Raw genomic sequence first — 11753 nt, 5'->3', positions numbered from 1 at the left:
AACCTTTTGGTATATGGGATGATGCTCCAACCAACTGAGCCACCTGCCCAGGGCAAGGCAGTTTTATTTTTAATTTTTTGAGGGAACTCCATACTGTTGTCCATAGCGGCTGTACCAATCTGCATTCCCACCAACAGTACAAGAGGGTGCCCTTTACTTCACAACCTCACTAATACTTTTTCATTGATTTATTGATGATAACCATTCTGACAAGCATGAGGTGATATATCATTGTGCTTTTAATTTTCATATCTCTGATTAGTGACATTGAGCATTTTTTCATGTCTCTTTGTCCACTATAAGAACTCTTGTATATGTTCTTTATTACATATTGTATATTAACCGTTTATCAGATGTCTCATTGGCAAAGATGTTCTTGCATTCAGTAGATTGTCTTTTCATTTTGTTGATGGTTTTCTGTATTGTGAAAATAGTTTATAGTGTGTACAACACTAAATAGTTTCTTTATTGTGAAAATAGTTTTTAGTGTATAGTCACATTTATTTATTTTTTATCTTGTTTCCCTTACCTAGGAGATATATCAGAACAAATATTGCTTAACAAAATGTGAGAGATTTTACTGCCTATGTTGTAGTATATGATTTTTATGATTTTACACTTACATTTAAGGCTTTGAAACATTTGAGTTTAGTTTTGTGTATGGTAAGAAGATGATCTAATTTATTCTCTTTTTTTTTTTTGCACATATCTGTCCCTTTATACCCAACACAATTTATTGAATAGACTGTTTTTACCCTATGTTCTTGCCTTCTTTGTCAAATGTTAATTAAACATAAAGGTATGGGTTTATTTCTGGACTCTATATTTTGTTCCATGGATGTATATGTCTGTTTTTATGCTGGTACCACATTTTTTTTATTAGTTGGCATTGTTGTATATTTTGATATCAGGTAACATGATTTCTACAACTTTGTTTTTTCTCAAGATTGCTGCTGACATTTTGGGTCTTCTGTTATTCCATATAAATTTGTGGATTATTTCTTCTAGTTATGTGTCATACACCATTGGTATCTTGGTAGGAATTGCTTTGGATTTATAGATTGCTTTGGGTAGTATGAACATTTTAATTTTGTTAATTCTTCCTATTCATGAACATGATATATGTGTCCAATTATTTGTATCTTCTTTAATTTCTTCCTTTAATGTCATAATTTTCTGAGTACAGGCCTTTTAGATCCTTGGTTAAATGTTTTCTTTAGGTATTCTTTGATACAATTATAAATGGGATAGTTTTCTTAGTTTTATTTACCGATTCATTGTTGGTGCATAAAAATGCAACCAATTTCTGGATATTTATTTTCTATCCTGCTACTTTATTTAATTCACTTATCAGCTCTAGTAGTTTTATTACAGAATATTTAAGGTTCTCTATATGCGGTATCATGTCATACGCAAATAATAACAGTTTTACTTCCTTCTATCCCTTTTATTTCTTTTTCTTTTCTGATTTCTGCAGCTAGGACTTCCAGTACTATGTTGAATAATAGTGATTAAACAGACATTCGTGACTTGTTCCTGATCTTAAGAGAAATGCTTTTAGTTTTTGCCCATTCAGTATAATGTTGGCTATGGGATTGTCATACATGGCTTTTATTTTTTTTATGTTTTTATATACTTTATTGGTTTTTTTACAGAGAGGAAGGGAGAGGGATAGAGAGTTAGAAACATCGATGAGAGAGAAACATCGATCAGCTGCCTCCTGCACACCCCCAACTGGGGATGTGCCCGCAACCAAGGTACATGCCCCTGACAGGAATTGAACCTGGGACCCTTCAGTCCGCAGACCGACACTCTATCCACTGAGCCAAACCAGTTAGGGCATGGACTTTATTTTTTTTATATGAACTTTATTATGGTGAAGTATGTTCCCTCTATTCCTTTGCTGAGAGTTTCTATTATAAATGTGTGCTAGATTTTATCAAATGCTTTTTCTGCATCTACTTTTATCCTTCATTTATTTAATGTTGTGTAACATGTTTATTGATTTGTGAATATTGTACCACCCTTTTATCCTCAAAGTACTAAGGTAAATCCCACGTGGTCACTGTGTATAATCTATTTAATATATTGTTGGATCCAGTTTGTTAATATTTTTGAGAATTTTAGCATCTATGTTCATCAGGAATATTGGCCTGTAATTTTCTTTCTTTGTAGTGTTTTTATCTGTTTTTGGAATTAGGATAATGCTGGCCTTGTAAAATGATCTAGGCAGTCCTCCCTTCTCTTGCATTTTTTGATTAGGTATTACTTCCTTGAATATATGATAAAATTCATCTGTGTCCAGGACTTTTGTTTGCTGTGAATTTTTTTATTACTGCTTCAATTTAATTCGTTTTAATCAATCTACTCAGATTTTCTGATTCAGTTTTGGTAGATTGTATGTTTCTAGGAATTTATCCATTTTATTCAGATTGTCCCCTTTGTTGGCATACAATTGTTTGTAATATTTTCTTTCTTTTATTTTTTTCCTCTGGTGTCAGTTATTACTTTTTTTGTCATTTCTGATTTTATGTATTTGGGCTCTTCTTCTATTTTTCTTGATGTATCTGGTTAAAAGTTTGCCAATATTGTTTATATTTTCAAAGAACCAGCTCTTGGTTTCATTGATCTTTTGTATGATTATTTTTATAATAATTCTGTTTCATTTATCTGTTCTGATCTTTATCATTTCCTTTCTTCTACTCACTTTAGATTTTGTTGTTGTTCTTTCTCTAGTACCTTCAAATGTAGTTACATTATTTATTGAATTTTTTCTTGCTTGGTAGACTTGTAATGCTGTAAATCTCTCTCTTAGGATTGCTCTCACTGTGTCCCATAGATTTTAGGTTGTTGTGTTCTCATTTTCATTTGTTTCAAGATACCTTTTGATTTTTTTCTTGATCTCATTGTTAACCCAATCATTGTTTGGTAACATGTTATTTAGCCTCCATGTATTTGTGTGTTTTCAGTTATTTTCTTGTGATTGATTTTTAGTTTTATATCATTATGTTCAGAAAAGATGCTAGATATGATTTAAATCTTCTTAAATTTATTGACACTTGTTTTGTGTCCTAACATGTGATCTATCTTAGAACCTGTTCTGCGTACACTTGAAAACACTTTATATCTTGCTGCTTTGGGATGAAATGGTCTGAGACTATTAATAAAATCCCTCTAGTGCAATGTGTCATTTAAGGCCATTGTTTCTTTTTTTATTTTATGTTTGGAAGATCTGTCTATTGATGTCAATGGGGTGTTAAAGTACTCCTATATGCCACCTTTATTGTTGATCTTTCATTTTATATCTGCAAGATTTGCTTTATATATTTAGGTTCTCCTATGTTGAGTAATAAGTGTTTAAAGGGTTATATCCACTTTTTGGATTGATACCTTTAGCATTATATAGTACCCTTCTTTATCTCTTATTATAACTTTGTTTTCGTCTATTTTGTCAGATATAAATATTGCTACTCCAGCCTTTTCTTTTTTTTTCATTTCAAGTTGCATGAAATATCTTTTTCCATCCATTGTCTGTGTCAATCTGTTGTTCTGAAATGGATCTCTTGTACACAGTATATATTTTGGTCTTGTTTTTTAACCCATTTAGCTACCCTATGTCTTTAACTGGAGCATTTAAGCCATTTACATTTAAAGTGACTATTATGCTAAATGAAATAAGCCAGTCAGAGAAAGATGAATATCACATGATGTTATTCATATGTAGAATCTAAAGAACAAAATAAACTGATGACAAATAGATCCAGGGAGATAGAAGCATGTAACAGACTGTCGAATCTCAGAGAGAAGTGGTGGTCAAGGTGTGGTTGGAAAGAGATTAACCAAAGAACTTATATAAATATATGCATAACTCATGGACACATAAAATAGTGTGGTGAAGGCCTGGGGTTGGGCATGGGTGTGGGCTATAAGAGGTCAATAGGGCAAAAAAGGGGACATCTGTCATACTTTCAACAATAAAGATACATGTTTAAAAATAAAGTGAATATTGATAGGTACATATTTATTGCCACTTTATTCTTTATAAGTATGTTCCTCTGTGCCCCTTCTCCTCCTTTATTTATTTATTTATTTATTTATTTATTTAGTGATTTTAAAGTTGCCTTTTTTTATTTCTTAAAGTATTACAAAGAGTATTACACATGTCTCCTTTCCCTTCCCCCCTTGACATTCCCCCAGCCTCCCCAACCCCCCAGTGTCTTGTGTCCATTGGTTATTCTCATATGCATGCATACAAGTCCTTTGGTTGATCTCCTACCCACCCAACCTTCCCTAGGTTTCCCACTGTAGTTTGACAGTCTGCTAAATGCTGCTCTGCCTCTGTATCCATTTTTGTTCATCATTCTATAATGGTCCTTATTATCCATAAATGAGTGAGTTCATGTGGTATTTTTCTCAGCTTCCCAGGGGCCGTCTCAGTCTCAAAGGGGCCATCTCAGCCTCACAGGGGCCGTCCCAGCCTCACAGGGGCCATCTCAGCCTCACAAGGGCCGTCTCAGACTCACAGGGGCCGTCTCAGACTCACAGGGACCATCTCAACCTCATCGGGGCCGTCTCAACCTCACCAGGGCCGATTCAACCTCACTGGGGCTGTCTCAACCTCACCGGGGCTGTTTCAACCTCACTGGGGCCGATTCAACCTCGCTCCAAGGCCGTCTCAGCCTCACCGGGGCTGTTTCAGCCTCACCAGGGTCTTTTCAACATCACCGGGGCCATTTCAACCTCACCGGGCCATCTCAACCTCACCGGGCCATCTCAACCTCACCGGGGCTGTCTCAGCCTCACCGGGGCCATTTCAGCCTCACAGGGGCCGTCCCAACCTCACGAGGGCTGTCCCAGCCTCATGGGAGGTGTCCCAGACTCACCGGGAGCCATCTCAGCCTCACTGGGGGCCGCCTCACCCCTACGGGGGTCATCTCAGTCTCACGGGGGCCGTCTCAGCCTTACAGGGGCCATCTCAGCAACACGAAGTTTGGCATTCTGTCCTTTGTTGGGTGGCTCCTTGCTGGACAAAATCTCCAGGCGTTCCTGGCGGCTGAATATCTGGTATGCTTGCTTGGATTTCATTTTCTACCAAGTGCACAGACTGCCTGTCTGCCATCTCCCAGCGTCCCATGTGAGACTGGATCTGGTGGACCTGCCTGTGCGTTTGCTGGTTCAGTGGTTCCACATCGCCGGCCCAGCCAGGTCTGGCTCCGGCTTCCTCCGAACCTGATTCTGCTTCTTGAGTGTGTCACTTATGTATGCGAGGAATTGAAATCTACAGTTTGTTGGGTTAGGCTGCAAAAGAGCCGGTGGTTCCCTTTGTGTCACTGGCACAGCTTGGGTGGGGATGTAAATTGAGTAGGGCGGGATTCCTGGGAATCACCAGGGCGGAGCAAGGGGCAATGGCCTCTCCGCGACTCCTCGCCTCTCCACGACTCCGCGTCTCGCATCCCCGAGTGCCGGCGAGCGGCTCCGCAAGACAGCCACTCTCGCTCTCCGGCCCATTGCAAGGCCGTCCCACCTCTCCCCGTAGGGGTCTGGGACCTCAGGATGCCACCCCAAACAAGTTCAGTGGATTTGAGAGTCTGCATCCCCTTCCAATTGAAAAAAACCACGCATCCAGTTGCAGCCCGCCTGGTGCGTGACTTCGGACCTCTGTTCTTGGCGAATCACCAGGGAGGGGCAAAGGGCAATGGCGTCTCCACGACTCCTCACCTCTCCGTGATTTCACGTCCCAGTGTCCCCGAGTGCCGGCGGGCAGCTCCATGAGCAAGCCACCCTCACTCTCCGACCCGTTGCAAGGCCGTCCTGCCTTTCACCGTAGGGGTCTGGGACCTCATAATCCCGCCCCAAACAAGCTCAGTGGACTCGAGAGTATGCAGCCCCTTCCGATTGAAAAAAACAAGCATCCAGTTGCAGCCCGCCTGGTGCGTGACTCCATACCTCCGTTCTTGGAGCCTCTGCACAACCTACTCAGTCTCAATGCTCTTCTTTCTTTCCTTCCAGTTGTAGAGCTTCCACTGGGCCAGCTTTCCCATGGTTCTGAATGATAGCTGTTTGTCTTATAGTTGGTAGTTTCAATATTGTTGTGGGAGGCAGCACGCACAGGTCTGTACCTTACGCTGCCATCTTGGTTCTCCCCTTCTCTTCCTTTTCTCCTCCTCCTCCTCCTCCTCCTCCTCCTCCTCCTTCTTCTTCTTCTTCTTCAAAAAGGCCCTTTAACATTTCTTGTAATACTGGTTTGGGTACAATGAACTCCTTTAGCTTTTTCTTGTCTGGGAAGCTCTTTATTTCTCTCTCTCTCTCTCTCTCTCTCTCTATATATATATATATATATATATATATACACTAGAGGCCCAGTGCACACAAATTTGTGCACTTGGGTGGGTCCCTCAGCCTGGCCTGTGCCCTTTCGCAATCTGGGGCCCCTTGGGGGCCCCTTCCCCTGGCTGCTGGCACCAGTTTTCCTCAGGCGCCGGGAACCCTGGCCTTCACTCTTCACCAGGAGGGGCCCGAGCAGTGGGCGAGGGGCTTAGCTCTTTTAAAAATACTTCTGAATGTTTGGTAAATAACCCTGTAGGAATCTACTTTCTGAAACATGCTGGTTGTTAAGGGCTGATTTGGGTAATCAACAAAATGTATGTTAAAATCCTAATCCCCAGAACCTCAGAATGTACCTGTATATGGAGATAAGATCTTTAAAGAGGGGATTACATTAAATTGAGGCAGTTCCAGTGGGACCCTTAGCCCATCTCACTCAAGTCCTTATAAAAAGAGGAATGTTGAGGTCCTGCTCCAGCAGGCCCAGGGGTTCCCAAAGGTGTGGACGGAGTCGGTGAAGAAGGAATGACACAGAAGCAGAGTTCAGGTGATCATCATAGCCAGGTTCTCTTTTTATTGTCCTGTTACATCTATATTTATACTATTTGACCCTATAAGCATGCCTCTATAAGCTTTTTTTTTTTGCCGAGGAGAGCATGGGGTCTGTTTATTGGGGGGTCAGTCAAAGGGGGAGCTGGCTAGGGTGGGGTAGGGCATCAGTTTGTCTGGCCCCTGAGAAACCCAACTTGAGTCCAGAGCCTCGACTGCTTTGAAGCCAAAGTCTTCCTCCACCTTTATCTGCACGGGGGCCAGCTCCGGAGTCAGCGGGACTCCCGCCTGGCGCCCTTCCCGTGGCGCTCACCACCTCTTCCACCCGCCCGGCTCCTTGCCAATGGCCGGGCTGCTGGCTTCTGCAGGCGCTGGTGTCCTCCTGGGCGGGGACAGCGCCTCTTTCTCCGGAGGTTCATTCTCAGCGTTGCCTGGGGTGGGGGCGTCTGTGCCCTGGCTGCCCTCGTCCTCCAGTAAGATGGTGAACTGGCTGGCCCGGTAGTCATCACCGTAGGAGTCCAGCACCCTCATGAGGAACCTCCGCTCCTGCTGGAGTCTCCGTGTTATCATCTGTACCTGATGGAGCCTGTTTAGGACCTGCTCATTTACCTGCTCGATCTCCCTGCAGCGCCAACCCAGCGCCTGGTACTTCCTGCAGTTGAGTTCCCGTTGGCACCGCCGCTGCTGGCCTCCGGCTGCCTCCTCCTCTTCATCTCGTTCCTGGAGGCTGGAGCTGCCCAGACCCCCAGACATGAACTCCACTTCGGTCTCTAGCTCGCTCTCTAGGATGTGACCACCGAACAGCGGAGGCAGCGCCAACTCCAAGCTGGGAGGTGCTGAGAACTCCTCAAAACCCACTGCTGCCATGGGACCCCTCTCTCTGCTCCAGCTCCATTTCTCCCTGGCTCCTGGAGCAGAACTTCCAACCTTGCAAACCTCTAGGTTAAAGTGGCTTGCAAAACTACATGCCCCATCTGATTTCACCACCAGACACCCAGGCCCCGGCCGCTAAGCCTCCTGGGAGTTGTAGTTCTCTATTTCCAGCTCGCCTCCCTCGCCCCACCCCCACCCCAGTCCTGGCTGAAAGGCCCTGCTCGCTGGTCTAACGCCGCAGCCAGGCATCTGAGTCACCTCCATCTTTATTCCTGTCCCGACACCACGCCGTCTGACCACGGAGACTCTCCGCTTGGGAGGCCCCTGGATTTCCTTCTGGGGCCTGGCTGTGTCGCCCCCCAGGGACTGGATCGTGTCCCCAGGCAGCGACACAGCCCGGCCTCTGGCCCCACCTCTGGGTCTTCTCCGATCACTGGTGATCGGTGATCTGAGAAGCCAGGCGGGGCAGGGAAGAGGCTGACATCCGCCTTTTCCCTGCCCCACCCAGCTTCTCTGATTACTGGCCCAGGGCCGGCAAAGGCGCCCGGTTCTCCGGCTCTTGGCTGCTACCTGGGTTTCCGATGCCATCAGCTGCAGGCGGCTTCTTCCGTCCTTCCCCTTTCGCCTCCCATCATTGTGCCTACCTATGCAAATTAACTGCCATCTTTGTTGGTGGTTAACCGCCATCTTTCTTGGCAGTTAATTTGCATATTGCCCTGATTAGCCAATGGGAAGCGTAACAGAGGTAGTTAATTACCCTTTTTGTCTTTCATTAGATAGGCTATATATATATGTATATTTATATATATGGCTAATATGCAAAGTGTCCCCTCAGGAGTTCGACCGGGAGACTGCGAGTTCGATCGCTTGCTATGACATGTGCTGACCACCAGGGGGTGTCACGGAACATGGCAGGTGACCAGCGGTGGTGGCAGAGTGTTGAGGGAGTGATGGAAGGAAGAGGCAGGGAGGCAGAGAGGTGGGGGGAACCATGCGGTGGCTGCACATGGGTGGTGAGGGAAAGAGGCAGTGGGGAGGCGGTGAGGGGGGACCACATGGTGGGCGTGTGTGGGTGGTGAGGGAGGAGGAGGGAGGCAGGTTGGTGGGGAACCTGATCGCTGGTCAGGCCTAGGGAACCTACCCATGCACCAATTTCCTGCACTGGCCCTCTAGTCTATAATAATAAAAGCATAATATGCTAATTAGACCAGACATTTTTCCAGATGACCTTCCGGATGAAGCCACAGCAGCAAGGGCCGAGGCAGAGGGCCCTGGCCGCTGTGACGGGTGGGGGCTGAACCTCTCACACAAATTTAGTGCATTGGGCCTCTAGTTTTATATAATAGCCTTGCTAGGTAATGTAGTCTTGGTAGTAGATCCTTGCTTTTCATCATTTTGAATATTTTATGCCAATCCTTTCTGGCCTGAAATGTTGCTGTTGAAGAATCAGCTGGAAGTCTTATGAGAGCTTTCGTATAAGAAACTGTCTTTCTCTTGCTGCTTTTAAGATTCTCTCTTTGCCCTGGCTGATTTTCTCAGTGGTTAGAGCATTGGCCTGTGGACCAAAGGGTCTCAGGTTCAAGTTCCAGTCAATGGCAAGTACCTGGGTTGCAGGTTCTATCCCTGGCCCTGGTTGGGGCACATGCAGGAAGCAACCAATTGATGTGTTTCTCTCACTGATTTTTTTTTCTCTCTCATGCACTGCCTTCTCCCTTCTCTCCACTCTCTCTAAAAAAATCAATGGAAAAAAAATATCCTCAGGTAAAGATAAAAAAAAAACAAGATTCTCTCTTTGTCTTTAACCTTTGTCATTTTAAATATGATGTGTCTTGCTGTGGGTCTCTTTGGGTTCATAATGTTTGGGACTTGCTGCACTTCCTAAACTTGTGATTTTTTTCTTCACCGGGTTAGGGAATTTTCAGTTATTATTTCTTCAGATAGGTTCTCCATCCCTTGCTCTCTCTCTTCTCTTTTTGGTACCCCTATAATGCAGATGCTGTTTTGCTCACACTATCCCAAAGGTCCCTTAAACTATCTTAATTTTAAAAAATTATTGTTTCATTTGCTAGTCTGATTGGGTGTTTTCTTCTACCTTATTTACCAAATTGCTGATTCAATCTTTTATTCATTTAACCTATTGTTTATTCATTCTAGTGTATTTTTTATTTAGAATATTGTTTTCGTCATTTTTGACTGGCTCTTTATTTATAGTTTCTGTGTCCTTTTTCAGGCTGTTGTAGTTCTCACTAAGTTCCTTGTTGTTCTCATTAAGTCCTTGAGCGTTCTTATAAACATTTTTTTTTTTGAACTTTGTATCTTGTAAATTGGTTGCCTTCATTTTATTTAGCTCTTTTTCTGGGGATATCTACTTTTATTTCATTTGGTGTATGTTTCTTTGTCTTCCCAGGGCTGTCTTTTTGTGTTTGTCTCTATGTATTAGGTAGATTTGCTATGAATCCCATTCTCAGTAGGGTGTCCTTCTGTAGTAGGTGTCCTGTGTAACCCAGGGACACAGTCTCTGAGCTGGGTGCTTCAGGAATGTCTTTTGTGTGGGTTATGTGTGCCCTCTTGTTGTAATTGAGTATTTATTGGTATTGGCCCATTCATATATGGGTTCATAACTCAGGTTGGCTGACTGTGAAGATTGACAATGAGTAAAGTGTACTGTGTAGGTGCTGACCACACTGAATGGAGTTCCCCACAGCAGGGTATGCTGCCTGCTGAGACCTCCCTTTGGAATATGCCATTTGTAAAGCTAGCCACAGTTTGTGGCTGTTGTGACAGAAGAACCAAGCTGTGCACTAAGGCCTGCTTCCAACAGCACTGAATTTGGGTCGGGACAACAAAAAGCCCAAGGCATCCTGAGATCCACCTTCACCTGCTTCTGCTTGATAGCTGCCTTTTAGATTCAGCCACTGAAAGAGCCTGTGGTGGTATTGAGTTGTTTGAGGTAAATTCTCAGTGAGTCACTAAGTAGGGTGAATGGTGTTCAGCAGACTGATACACATTCAAATGCAGCACCTGGATTCATGGAGTACTCACCATGATCAGGCATGATTGGCAAGCCTTCAGTGATTAAGCAATGAGTGATACAGTTCAACATAATAATCTAATGATTGCTCCTAGTGGGGGAATAAACCTACTACACAAATGTCTTAAAAAAAGACATGAGTTTAGAGATGAATGTTTTGAGCCTTTAAAAGAAGGATATATTGGAGGATAGAAAATGGCGACCTAATAGACAGAGGTGTCATGCACCTCATCCCAGGTCCAGACTGGAAAAGCAACTAAATCAGAGAACATCCACCTGGAATTAATAAATTAGAGCTGCGAAGACAATTTACAACAAGGAAGGGTAGAGGACACCTGGAGAACAGTAGGAACGGGAACCTGGGCTGGTGAGGGCCAGCCAGCCAGCAGGCCAAGAGAGTGAGGAGGAAGCTGTGGTGCACCAAAGCTACATCCCTTGGCAACAGGCGTAACAGCCAACTGTGGAAAAGAAAAGCCACAGGGCTTCTGCTGGCTGGAGAATCTGGATATAAAACCACAGTTGCAAAAGGCCAAGGCGGCCCAAACAGTGCAGTGCTGGGGGGAGAGAAAACCACAGTTTTGTGGTTATTTTGGTTTGGTTTTGTCTTTCCTTTTATTCACTAAACCCAGAACATAGGACTTTTCCATTGCTAACACTCAACCAAGGCTTAAGCCCAGGGAGAGGCGCAGACTTGAGGTGTCTGAGGAGAGGCTGAGGAGGTTAGCAGGACAGGGAGACCTGGCCAGGACCCTGGAATTGGGACATTCTGAAAGCTTCCGAACCTAAGGGGCCATTTCTCCCCTTAAGAGCTAACCCCTCCCAGTAGCCTCAAAACAGGTAATACAGCCTGCCACACCCTGACTGCATTTTGAGCTATACAAAGGAAACAAAGGCAGAAGCTAAGTTTATAGTTCTGAATAGTATCAAAGAGCCCTCAGTAACTGGATTGGAAGAGGGGCCTGAGCACCAAACTGAT

General features: G+C 44.1%; 1 pseudogene; it reads right to left on the bottom strand.

Annotated features, from left to right (window-relative positions):
- Positions 1 to 7002: 7002 nt before the first annotated feature.
- LOC139005167 (TCF3 fusion partner pseudogene) lies at positions 7003 to 7768 on the bottom strand (annotated as a pseudogene).
- Positions 7769 to 11753: the final 3985 nt, after the last annotated feature.

This window comes from Myotis yumanensis, unplaced genomic scaffold (assembly GCF_028538775.1).
Source record: "Myotis yumanensis isolate MYYU_CA2020_CCGP unplaced genomic scaffold, mMyoYum1.0.hap1 SCAF_3, whole genome shotgun sequence".
Classification (NCBI taxonomy): Eukaryota; Metazoa; Chordata; class Mammalia; order Chiroptera; family Vespertilionidae; genus Myotis; species Myotis yumanensis.
This window is presented reverse-complemented; position numbering and strand designations above follow the sequence as displayed.